This window comes from Ceratotherium simum, chromosome 39 (assembly GCF_057802395.1).
Source record: "Ceratotherium simum simum isolate JZ-2026a chromosome 39, ASM5780239v1, whole genome shotgun sequence".
Lineage (NCBI taxonomy): Eukaryota > Metazoa > Chordata > Mammalia > Perissodactyla > Rhinocerotidae > Ceratotherium > Ceratotherium simum.
Genome location: NC_141938.1, coordinates 7,504,142 through 7,517,336, shown reverse-complemented (window position 1 = coordinate 7,517,336; position 13,195 = coordinate 7,504,142). Strand labels below are relative to the sequence as shown.

General features: G+C 40.5%; 1 long non-coding RNA gene and 1 pseudogene across 1 annotated transcript; one reads left to right on the top strand and one right to left on the bottom strand.

Annotated features, from left to right (window-relative positions):
* Nucleotides 1-315: 315 nt before the first annotated feature.
* On the bottom strand, nt 316-10,317 carry LOC101403466 (olfactory receptor 7D4-like; annotated as a pseudogene).
* A 249-nt stretch (nt 10,318-10,566) lies between these two features.
* LOC147912142 (uncharacterized) lies at nt 10,567-12,576 on the top strand. The gene is made up of 3 exons (XR_015550165.1): nt 10,567-10,629; nt 10,807-10,956; nt 11,086-12,576. It is a non-coding gene; the product is annotated as an uncharacterized LOC147912142 (long non-coding RNA).
* Nucleotides 12,577-13,195: the final 619 nt, after the last annotated feature.

Here is a 13,195-nt window from a genome sequence, read left to right as displayed (position 1 = left end):
CATAGCAGGTCCCTACCACGGCAGGTGCACCCTGCTGTGAAGGCTGGAGGAGGACCTGCCCAAGAGCCAGGGAGAGGCAGTCATGCTGGGAATTCAGAGCTGGAGTCATCCTTCCTGGTCAAGAGGAGAAGGCCTCTGCAGAAACATCACGCCCAGCCTTCCCACAGCTCCTGGATGAACTCACACCAGCCTGTGTGGCCCTGGTGAAATACGCAGATGTAAATTCCCCTGATGGTTTTAGGACAGGGAGAGATGAAGACTGCATGAAAGGGACAGGGGAGAGGGGTCAGTGACCCACCATGGACAAGAGGTTGCTCAGCTGATGCGCCTTCCCAGGGCCCCCTTCACATCCTTGTTCCTCAGGCTGTAGATGAACAGGTTCAGCATAGGGGTGACCATGGTGTACATCACCGAGGTGATAGAGCTTCTCTGGGAAGAACAGGTCACAGGAGAGCTGAGGTAGACCCCCAAGCATGTCCAATAGTACAAAGACATTCAGAGAGGTGAGACCCACAGGTGGAAAATGCTTTATATTTTCCTCCTGCAGAGGACATCCTCATTAAGGAGGAGACAATCTGAGAGCAAGGAAAGAGGATCCCAGTGAGAGGAAATGCACACAGCAGGGCAGTGGCCACATACAAGGAGATGTTATTGAACAGGGTGTCAGAGCAGGCTAATTTGAGAACCTGAGCCAGTTCACAGAACAAATGCGGAATTTCAGTGCCTACACAGAAGATCAGTCTCATCATCAGTAGAATATGAACCAGGGAGACAGATAAAATGATCAACAAAGACCTCAGAACCAGGCGGCCACAGAAGCGTGGGTTCATGATGACCATGTAGTGCAGGGGGGTGGCAGATGGCCACAAACCAGTCACGGGCTATCATAGTCAGGAAGAAACCATCCATTCCAGCATGAACCATAAAAAATATACCTGAATGAGACATCCTGTGCAGGTATGTTGTTGCTCTGTGTCTGGATGTTCACTAGCGTCTTTGTGATGGTGGTGGAGATGAAGTCGATGTTGACAAAGGACAGGTTGGAGAGGAAAAAGCACACGGGCGTGTGGAGATTTGAGTCGAGCTGATGGCCAAGATGATGAGCAGGTTCCCAAGCATGGTGACCATTTACACGGACAGGAACAGTCCAAACAGCAGGGGCTGCAGCTCAGGATCCTCTGAGAGACCCAGGAGGAGGAATTCTGATACTTCCATGTGGTTTCCTGCTTCCATGTAGCTGGTATGTCTGCCAGATAAAGAGGCAAAAGCAGTGTTCAATGAACATCCAATTGGAACCTCAGCTAGTCAGCATCTCTTGATTCCACCTTTGCGTGGACAAACTTTACCCTCTGTTGAGTTTTTTCAGTGACAGTGATTCATTCAATCAAGTGGTGTCCCATTTCAATTTTAAATGTATCTAATCATTTAGACTTTAATTTAGTAGAAACCCTTCTCTCTCTGTTTTTATCTCCTACACACTAGTTCTAATTCTGCTATGTGAATCTATGGACATAAACCAATTTCTTCTTTGATATGACTCTTCCAAAAAATTGAATACAAGTAAAGTTTATTCTTTGATAATCTCCATACTTCTTTCATTCTAATAATGCTATAATAGTGGTAAAGACGTGGGTTTTCAACCCAATTTTAATTCTGTGACCTGATGCTTCACATTGATATCACAATCAACTCTCATGTGCCTTTATTTTTTCTTTATAAAGATATGGTTACTGCTATTACCTTCTTTGAGAGATTTTTAAATGCCTTTGTGCACAGCAGGATCTCAATAAGTGATAGCTGTTACTATCATTGTTAATTTCTTCCTTTTATGACAATTATTTTTTATATATAAAGCACCCGAAGTACAGTATAGAGGTGTGGTTTAGAAAACGGGATCTTGAGTCAGACTTCCTAGAATAGAATTTTGATCCACTAACTTACTATCTGTGTGACTTTCAGCAAATTATTTAATCTCTCCTAGCTGCATTTACCTAATCTCTACAATGGGAGTAGTAAATATTCCATACATTGTAAGACTCATGAGTGAATTGATTAGATGATGAATGTCAATTTTTTTGTAGTTCCTGTCACATACAGTGGACATGATAAATGTCACCTTACATCCTTAATGTCACAATAAATCTGCCTTGCATGGCTATTACCTATCAAAGTTTCCTTAAGCTAGGGAAGTCATCATAGATGGAACTCTGATCATTATAAACACCTCAGGTCTGTTACCTCTTTGAAACACCATGCAGCACTTCTAATTAATGAAGATCTCTATGGCTTCCTCTTTCAGAGACTGCTTGCCAGGTGGATTCATCCAAGAAGAGGGAAAAGCGTGTAGATTACATAGATAAAAGGAGGCAACAAAATTACAAAATTATTAAAATAATATACAAAGCATGTGTGCTCCTGTGTGCCTGCTCAGAAGTGAGGATGTGATGTGTTAATGATCAATGCAGTTAATTGTAAAAAAATTATATTAATGGATTTGATAAAAATATTCAAAGATCCTAAAAATCAAATCATCCTAAAAATTAAAAGTCAAGCTTAATATTTAAAAATAAATGTTTACATTATCCATGATAGAATGTACTTCAGTTTTATTAATGGAGAATGCTAATTAATTAAAGAGAGAAAAAAATCATTAAGGACCAATTTAGTCTGGGAATGTGGGTAGAAAAGGCGAAACATGAATAATTTGAGCTGTAAGAGAAAAGATGGGTAATTGTTAACCAGGGGAAATAAGGAAAGGGCAAGCATTTTGGGCTGAGAGAAGAGAATTCATGATTGCTCTGTGGGTTGGTAAGCTTGGGTATGGAAGGGATTTGAGAGGCCAGCGAGGTGGGGAACAGAAAGTAAGAATTCAGAGGCCAGAGTGGAGGAGGCCCACAAGTCCAGCATCCTGTACTATCTCTTGATGTGTCTCTCACATTGGTAACTTTATTTTTATTTGTGGGTCAGAGGATGTGACTGTGTTTGCTCACTATCGTCTTTCCAGTGACTTACATGGGGCCTGGAACATGGTAGTTGCTCAAAACATACAAATGTGAGATGTATAATAAAGATTGAGACCCAAAGCATCAACTATGATTCATAAAATAAATCTTCAAACTCATATATGCCTGAATATAGACACAAAATAGAATAGTAAAGTTAAATATAATGCATTCATATCTACTTTAAGAGAATAACATATCATGAATAAGTAATGTATTCTAAGAATAGGAAGCTGGCTTAATATTGTGATGTTTGTTATCATAATTCATCACAAAAATAGGTCAATGAAGAGAAATCATAACCATAATCACGATACAAAATATGTTTGAGAAAATGGAACAGCCAGTACTGGGTTAGCAGCCCAGACAGAGCCTCTCACTAAATGAGGAAACCAAGGACAATATCTAAACCCAATAAAGAATGGTAGTTTTAAAACTGTAGCCAAGAGGATATTTTACATTAAAACATTAAAATATTTGTGTTAAATTCATGAACAGACCAAGGAAGTCTGCTCTGACGTCAATCACACAATAGTCTCCTGAACATTTAGAGAAACTAGTAAGATGAGAAAAGGAAATTGGCCTGAATACTGAATGTCAGAAATAATTATATTATTTGAAGATGATATTGTGGACACTAAGTGAGACAACAAGAATAATCAACACAGAACTATTAAGAGCTATCAGTAAGTCGAATCTGCTGCAAAAATATTTAGGGAATATAATAGAAAAATCCAACAATGAGCAATAAAATAGACAATAGCTGGTGCATCATAATAGATCTCCAGTGAGTAGTTAGTGAATAAATAATTGGACACAGGAAATCCAAAGAGAGGCTACAATTATGGGAAAGACTAGAGACTCTCTAGAAAATAATTCTTATCGGAGAGGGGCTCTAGATTCCAAAAAGAGAGAGAAGGAAACAGAACAAGAGCTGGAAAAGACTGGTTTCAGTAGAAACTACAGTACCTTCAAAGTACAGGGATTTCACCATCATAGACTCAATAAATATGAGACTGTCCCAGTTTCATTATTTCAGGAGTAAAGCCCAGTACCCACTTTCTCACCTCTTTGCCTTCCTACTCCACCACCTCTCACTGGGACACACTAACTGTCTCTGATGGCTATCACTGAATCTTTCTATTCTCTGAGGTCTGTCTCTGGGAAGCCCCATTGAGTTTGCATTTGGCTGAGATCAGAGAATTATAGGTAAGGGGCAATAGAAACAAGTTTAAACTTTCCAGTCTTTGAGGGTTGAATTCTCAGAGCTTCTCATTAAATAAATTTTTGTATTGACTCTCTTCTCTCCAAACAATTCAGCTGCCTTGGGGTACAAAGATAAGAGAAAGGAAAATTTTCAGCTAATGCTGTGTCTGCACAAGCAGCAAAGGTTGGCAATGAGTTTATTTCCTTCAAGGAGAGACTCTTCTTTCTTTGATTTGACTTAAATATTATAAGATGTCTCCTAAAGAAAGTTTAACTTCTAAAGGAACCAAACCCAGGAACCAACTTTCTGTGATGTTCTTCCCTTGAAGAATCTTGGGAGATTTTATGGATCACTTGGTGTCCACAACGTCATGGAGAAAAAGAGGTCCTTTCCAAAGAAAAGCAGAGTGGTTAACAGTTTTGGTTTTGTTGAAAGCACTAACCAAGTGAAGACTGGAAAACATCCCTTGACATTTGCTGGTGACATAGAGGACATTGTTGACCTTAGAGAGGGCTCCATTTCTTACCTCTATATAGAGGGACAGGGGAAGAAATCATCCAGATAAAGTGGGTTGAAGTGTGAGTATTGAGGCAATATAGGTGGCAGGTATAAATCATATATAAAGTTTGATAGGGAAAAAGAGGACAGAAGTAAAACGTAGCCTAAAGACAGTATCAAGTAAGGGAGAGTTAAAAAAAATTAATGGAGGATACAGGAAGACATTTCATTTCAAAGAGAATGATCACATTTCATGCAGGCATTTGAATACACAGGAAGTACTCACTATATAATTCACAGGATGCAGTCTACACTCTAAATGAATGACAATCATAATGTGATGTATCTCCAGTTTAGGGAATACATGAGTCCAGAAATCAAGGGTTAGAAGTAGAGGTGGTCCCACCTAACGTCACTCCCAGTGAGCCACTTGGGGAGTTTGTGCTTCAGGTCTCCACACCTCTGGCCTCTGCAGGTTTGGAGGTATTGACTCCTAAAGGGGTAACAAATCCAGAGACACGGCAAAATCCCATTGAACTTCTACTGCCTGGCACTTCATGTCCCTCATGCCAAAAAGAGTCATTACTGTCCTGGCAGGGTAACTGATCCTCATCATCAATTCATTGTGTGACCATGGCAATGGGCATGCACTGGTACCCTGCTGTGCTCAGTCAGTTGCTGGGAGCAGCCCAGGAGCAACCTCAGTGCGAACACAGTGGTGGATAAAGATGTCTGTTGGACAGTTATGCTCCCACAGCAAGAGATCTAAGTGGTGTGACCTTCAGTGGGGCATGTTCCTTTATCTTAGAGCAATTCTCAATGAGAGGTGAAGGCTGAGGGCTGTCAGATGGCTGCGCTCCCTGCACTTGAAAGAAGAAACCTTTAATTCTGAAGGGAGAAGTGGGCCACATAGCACAGGATTCACAACAGTCCACCCCATCTGCCATTTGGATTGTGACCTGCAACAACATGTACAGTGTCCCATGAGAGTTTATTTGTGATACATGAAGGTCAGGAATTGGGAAGGACTTTCCTTGGGAAGTGAGAGCTAAACTGAGAATTGAAGGATAATGAGTAAGGCTCAGCCAAGCATAATCTTATGTTTTCTGACCTCCTTCTCTGTAAACTCACTTGTCTCTCCCACTACTGCCATTAAGACAGAACACCAGACCAACAAATGCCACTGCCAACTAGATATTACTAGTGGGGTACTTCATAGGCACATCAACTGAATCTTTACAAGAACAAACTCAATATTTTCCTTCATTCCCTTTTTCCTTCCTTTCAAACGTTATATCAGAGAGAGTAACACCATCGACAACATCAACAGATTCACACAAGGCATTGTCCTAGATGATTAAGTAACAATAACATTATGTTAAAATAGATTTCCTAATTAGTCTTTACTTTTGTATTAGCACTCATCACAGTTTTTATTTTTGCTATTTATTTATATATTAGTTTATTTTCTTTCTCCTAATAGAATGTAAACTCTATGAAAATGGGCCTTTATTTTGTTTCAAACTTCACACCAGTATTTATTAGATATCAGGTAATAAATATTTAAAGGCACAAATCAATCACACCAATGCTAATACTGGAATTAGAAATGAACATAGAAATGCAGACTTGTTTCCAATTTGCTCTCTCTCCCAGTCTTTGCCTGATAGTAAAATCATCTACACAAACTGAACATTTGTAACTGTCAGAAATTTGTAGAGTGGATTTCCCCTTCTTTCTTCCATTAATCCATCTGTTAATTTCAGAATGTCTTATTTTTCATATACATTTTACTGACATGTAAAATTTAGGTAATTTGCCTATTTAAAGCAAAAATCCAGATCTAATAGTAGTATAAATAATGGAATAGAAAAGGAAACAAGGACTAGGGTTTAGATATCATGTTTCCCACACGATTAATAAAAGGGAATATTTACAGAAGCGTACATTACACACATCTTGGGCATTGACATGGACTGGGTTGTTGCCCCCAAAATTCATATATTGAAACTCTAATTCCCAGTACCTCAGAATGTGACTGTATGTGGAGAAAGGGCCTTTAAAGAGGTAATTAAGCTAAAATGGAGTCATTAGGGTGGGCTCTAATCCATATAATCTTATAAAGACTGATGTCTTTATAAGAAGAGGAGATAAGGTCACAGAGAGACACCAGGGGCATTTGTGCATGGAGAGATGACCATGTGAAGAGGCAGCAAGAGAGCGGCCATCTGCTAGCCAAGGAGAGAGGCCTCAGAGGAAACCAAGCCTGCTGGTAGCTTGATCTTGGACTTCCAGCCTCCAGGACGGTGAGAAAATAAATGTCTGTGGTTTAAGTCCCCAAGTCTTTGGTATTTGTTATGGCAGCCCTAGCCAGCTAAGAGAGGCACCAATTCAAAATCCTCTTGCCCCGTCTTTGTATCCCAGCCAAGTATTATTTAATTATTTTAATGGAAGCTGTGAAAACCGTTGCACAACTGCAACGAGACAGCACCTGCCTCAGGCCCACTTCACATTCCTCCTGCTTCCTGCCCTGAAGCTTCCCTGTTTCCACAACATGGGACACCTGAGGGCATCTACTCATAAACATGCAACTCAGAAATGTGGGGATGTTAATCCCTGTAGGGTCACCCTTGGCCAGTAGAAGACATGAGCTGATGTCTTTTCATCTACCTAGTGGAAAGTTCCAAGACAAATTTCATAAAGCACCTCAGAAGGGTTTGGTGGCATTGAGCACCAGTCACCACAGAGGGATCAAAATGATAATGATTTCTTTCAGTGTCTCTCCTTCCTTCTCTGTTTGACTCCCATTGTTGTGTACTCCTGCTCTTTGGGATCAAACTTACCCCCAAAAAAAACATCTGCACACAGCCTTTGTGTTGAGGGCCTGTTTTCAAGGAAACACATCATCAGATGGGAGAAGAGTAATAAAAAATAATGCTTTTGCTTATGAAATAGTAATAAAATTGTTAATGTTCATGAAATAATGCTAAACTATTTGCAGTTATATTAACACGCCTTGTCGTCGTTATACCTCAATGCCCTCATGTATGCATTTTCTGATTTTAGAGTTGACTCAGAAATTTCGATGATAAGAATTTACCATTCAGGTACATTCATATTCATGGAAAATGTTCTGTGTACAAGGTTATTCATTGCAGCATTGTTGTCAAATAAAAGTATTGGGAACAACCTGCCTGTCAGTCACTATGAAACTACTTAGATAAATGAGGGAACACTAATAGAATGTAATACTGTGCAGCCAAAGAAAAGCAAGCTGTATGGTCAATACACACACACACACACACACACACACACTATACACCACAAACTACTCTAGCTAATAAACAAATTCAACAAGGTTGCAGGGTACAATATCAACACAGAAAAATCAATGTGTTTCTATAGACAGCAATGAACAATCTGAAAAGGAAATTTTAAAAACCCCACTTACAATTGCATCAAAAAGAATAAAATACCTAGGGAGATATTTAACCAAGGAGGTGAAAGACTTCTATACTTGTGACCGCCCAAAAAGGGGGTTCATCTGCCTGCTGCAAGACATGCCAATAGTCAAGGGGCAAGGTGGTAGGAAAGAAAGGACTTTTTATTACAGCTTGCTAGCAAGGGGGAAGATGGCCGACTCTGTCTGAAAGAACCATCTTAAGGGGCACAAAGTCTTATAGCAGTTATATAGGCTGGTGGGTCATAGGGGAGGGGGTTAGGAATGTTGACCTTCTGGTGTTACAGACTGGGAGTGCCACACCAGATCTTTCAGTTTTCACTGATGATGGCTATCAGCATAGACTTTCTGTTCAGGGGTCATCACATTCCTAAGGAATTCGAACAAAGTCATCATCTTATTGCAGCTGGGAGGCACATGCACAAGCAGGGGTCATACAATATACAGAGCAGTCAGATCTCCTGGAGGGTACATATCCACCTGGTTTAGTTTGTCGGAGGTCATTCAAAGTAACAATAGGGTTTCTTTTCTATAACATGGCTTCTCTCATGTCAACCTTGTCTTGAGGTGGTATCATACTGAAAACTAGAAAGCTTTGCTAGAAATAATTACAGAGGACCTAAAGAAAACAGTGATGTGATACCACTACACATCAATTAGAAAGAAAGTATTGTATGATTTCATTTACATGAAATGTCTAGAAAATGAAAAAGCACATCTATAGAGACAGAAAGTAGATTCCTGTCAGCTTAGACATCAAGGGAGTAGGAAAATGAGGGTATGACAACCAAAGGGCACTTTTGGAGTGATGCAAATGTTCTAAACCTGTGATGGTTGCACCATGCTGTGAACATACTAAAAACACTGAAGGGTATAGTTTTGAATGGGTAAATTGTATAGTATGTAAATTATATTTCAGTATACCTGTCGCAGAAAATAAACAAAAGAGAAAATCATGACAGATGCTACATCATTAGAAGCATAAAAAATGTCATGTCTCTGAAGCACCTAAAGCATAAGATGCAACAGGCTTTAGCTCCCATTATATTTTTATTCTAAATGTTAAAACTTAATATAAAACTCTTGTAATCAAAAGAGTATGATATGGGCTTAAGTAAATATTACTGGCATGGAAGAGTCTACAAATTGATACAGATATATATAGGAATTTATTGTCTGATAAAGGTGGAATTGCAAATCAGTAGGTCAAGGATAGTTTATCAATAAATGATACTACAAGTGGCCATTTTTCTGGAGGAAAAAAAAATTGGATCCATTACCCCACACCACATGCCAAAATACATTCTTTGAGGATTAAAGACTAAAATGTCACTAAAAATAAGAAATTTTAGAGGAACACCAGGAAATCTGAATGTAATCTGGAGTTTGAAGGGAATTTTTAACGCAAGGCAGGAAATCCAGAAATTATTTTTTAAAAAAGACTCTTTTGATTACATAAAAGTTAAATATTTTGTACAGCAACAGACGAAACATTCACATAGCAAAATAGTTATCTATTCAACAGACGCATGAAAAACAATTAATAAAGCACACGAATAATTTTGGTAAAATGTGCTAGTTAATCAGGATTTTAAAAGACCTATATTAACTCCACAAATGCCACCCACTGAAAAGCATAGTAAACAAAATCACCAGAGAAACTTTAGAACCATTCCTGAATAAGTGAGGAATGCCTGGTGTCAGTGCTATTTCACAATTTAGTACGGGAGGCCCTGGACCATACGGTGAGATTGGAAAAAAAACAAACAAACAGAAATACATATTTGAAGAAATAAAGTTACAGAAAAATATCATTACATTGAAAATACAAAGGAATCAATGATTCGAGTTTGGCATAGGGTCCAAGGTAAATAAAAAAAAAGAGGGGGAAATAAAGCTTCAATAGGGGATTGACCGAATGGAGGAGAGAGATTCTCACGGATTGGCAGGCATATCGTTAGGGGAGAATCACTGCACCGGCTCTAGAAAAGTGAAGACACAAACAGAAGCTTTTCATGAGCAACCTGGGGCGCCAGTCGCCACCCACAGCCAAGCTCGCTCAAGTCTAGACCCCGCGCTGGGCCTCGTCCCGCCCCAAACACCGCCCCGGTGTCGGCTCCGCCCCCGACGGTAGCCCCGCCCACACGCATGCTTCTAGCCTCAGCCAGCTTGGCTGGGCCTGTTCTGCCCCCAGCCGCCGCGCGGAGCTCCCAGGGCCATCCGCACCCACGCGGGGATAACTACAATTTCTCGGACATGATTGGCAGCCAGAGCCGTGGAGCCCCGCCGTTTACCCCCTGAGGCAGGAAGCGGAAGTGGCGTCCCTGGTGCGCATGGTCTTTTTGTCCCATGTCTCCGCGGCTCTTGGAGCGATTGACATTCGTTCTCTCGAGGTGTCCCCGTCCCTTGTGAGGCCCGCGTGCAGGGAGCGCCCTGGGAGGCAGGAGGGCGGTAAAGGACAGGTGTGGCCGGGACCCCGAGGGGCCTCCTTAGAGAGGCCGGGCCCCTCCGCTCGCGTCCGCCCGGCCGCTGTGTCCGCGCGGAGCCGGGGCGGGAAGGGCGCGTGTGCGGGGGGTTTCATCCCCTGGGCTCCCCTGTTCAGAAGCCTCCCAAGTAACCTCGGGACTTTTCTCCGGAAGGAGAAGAATTTCCGCTGCTCGAGTCGCGTTGCTCAGGCCCCGCGCGCTCCGGTTCTCACGGCCCTGGCGACCCCGTCGTGTTCCCGTGAGTCCGGGGGAAAGTTGGCTCAGGGGCCTCTTCTGCTCTTCCTGTGCGAACGAATGTTTCAGGTAAGAATTTGGCTTTGTCTTTCCACGTCCTGTATGTTTTTTGGGTGGAGGGGAGCGGTGAGGAAGATTGGCCCTGAGCTAACATCTGTGCCCGCCTTCCTCTATTTTGTGTCTGGGACGTCTCCACAGCACGGCTTGATGAGCAGCGCGTAGGTCCTTGTAGGATCCCGCCTGCGATCCTGGGCTGCTGAAGCAGAGCGGGTGAACTTAACCACCGGGCCTGCACATTCTTTATTTTTGAACGTTACATATAGGTAGGAAGGTAAGATAGTTTCTTAGGTGTCAAGGGTGTGCGTATTTGTGTGTATAATTATAAGCATATGTTGACCACAAGTCTTGCATCTAAAGAAAAGCCAGAATTCTCAGCTGTCTCTTCATCTGAACTTCTAGGCCGCTATCCCCACAGAGCTTTTAAACAGGGGCCTCCAGGAGAAAAAGATGGGGACTTTACGACACCAGTTCTAGAATAATTCAGTTTACCATTAAATACATATTTGGACTAAATGTGTGTCTTCCCCCACATTTTTCTTTTGTAAAATCTTACACCTACAGAAAATTTGAACATCCAGTACAATGAGTGTTCATTGTAGTGGATACACCCATTTTTAGCATTTTGCATGTTCGCTCTCTCCACAGATAAATATATTTTTTGGTCACTATTTGGGAGTAAGTTGAAAATAAATTGCAGACATGATACTTGACCTTTAAATACTAGGTAATCCATCTCCCAAAGATAAGATAATTTTCTGATCAATTTTTCATTTTTTTGTTGTTGAGTTGTATGAGTTCCTTACATATTTTGGAAATTAACCCGTCAGATATATGATTTGCAAATATTTTCTCCCAGTTGGTAGATTGTCTTTTCATTTTGTTCATGGTTTCCTTTGCTTGCAGAAGCTTTTTAGTCTGGTGTAGTCCCATTTGTTTATTTTTCCTTTGTTTTCCCTTGCCTGAGTAGACATGGTATTTGAAAAGATGGTGCAAAGACCGATGTCAAAGACTATACTGGCTATATTTTCTTCCAGGAGTTTTATGGTTTCGGGTCTTAAATTCAAGTCTTTAATCCATTTTGAGTTAATTTTTATGTATGGTGTAAGATAATGGTCTACTTGGATTCTTCTGCATGTGGCTGTCCACTTGTCTCAACACCATTTATTGAAGAGACTTTCCTTTCTCCATTGTATGTTCTTGTCTCCTTTGCTGAAGATTAGCTGTCCATAGATGTGTGGCTTTATTTCTGGGTTGTCAATTCTGTTCCATTGATCTGTGTGTCTGTTTTTGTGCCAGTGCCATGCTGTTTTGAGTACTATAGCTTTGTAGTATATTTTGAATTTAAGGCTTGTGATGCCTTCAGCCTTGTTCTTTTTTCCTCAGGATTGCTTTGGCTATTCGGGGTCTTTTGTTGTTCCATATAAATTTGAGGGTTCTTTGTTCTATTTCCGTGAAGGATGTCATTGGGATTCTGATTGAGATTGCATTGAATCTGTAGATTGCTTTAGGTAGTATGGACATTTTAACTATATTTATTCTTCTAATCCATAAGCATGGAATATCTTTCCATTTCTTTATGTCTTCTTCTATTTCTTTCAATAGTGCCTTATAGATTTCGGTGTATAGGTCTTTCACCTCTTTGGTTAAGTTTATTCCTAGATATTTTATTCTTTTTGTTGCAATTGTAAATGGGGTTGTATTCTTAATTTCTCTTTTGTTACTCTGTTGTTAGTGTAGAGTAACATGGCTGCTTTTTGTTTGTTGACTGTGTGTCCTGCGACTTTACGGTGTTCCTTTATTATTTCTAATAGTTCTTTGGTGGATTCTTTAGGGTTTTCTATATATAAAATCACATCATCTGCAAATAGTGACAGTTTTACTTTTCCTTTCCAATTTGGATCCCTTTTATTTTTTTTCTTGCCTAATTGCTCTGGCCAAAACCTCCAGTAGTATGTTGAATAGGTCTGGTGAGAGTAGGCATCCTTGTCTTGTTCCTGTTCTCAGAGGGACAGCTTTCAGTTTTTCATCATTAAGTATGATGTTGGCTGTGGGTTTGTCATATACGGCATTTATTATGTTGAGGTGCTTTCCTTCTATGCCCATTTTATTGAGAGTTTTTATGATAAATGGATGTTGGGTCTTATCAAATGCTTACTGTGTGTCTATTGAGATGATCATGTGATATCTACTGCTCATTTTGTTAATGTGGTGTATCACATTGATTGATTTGCAAATGTTGAAACATGCC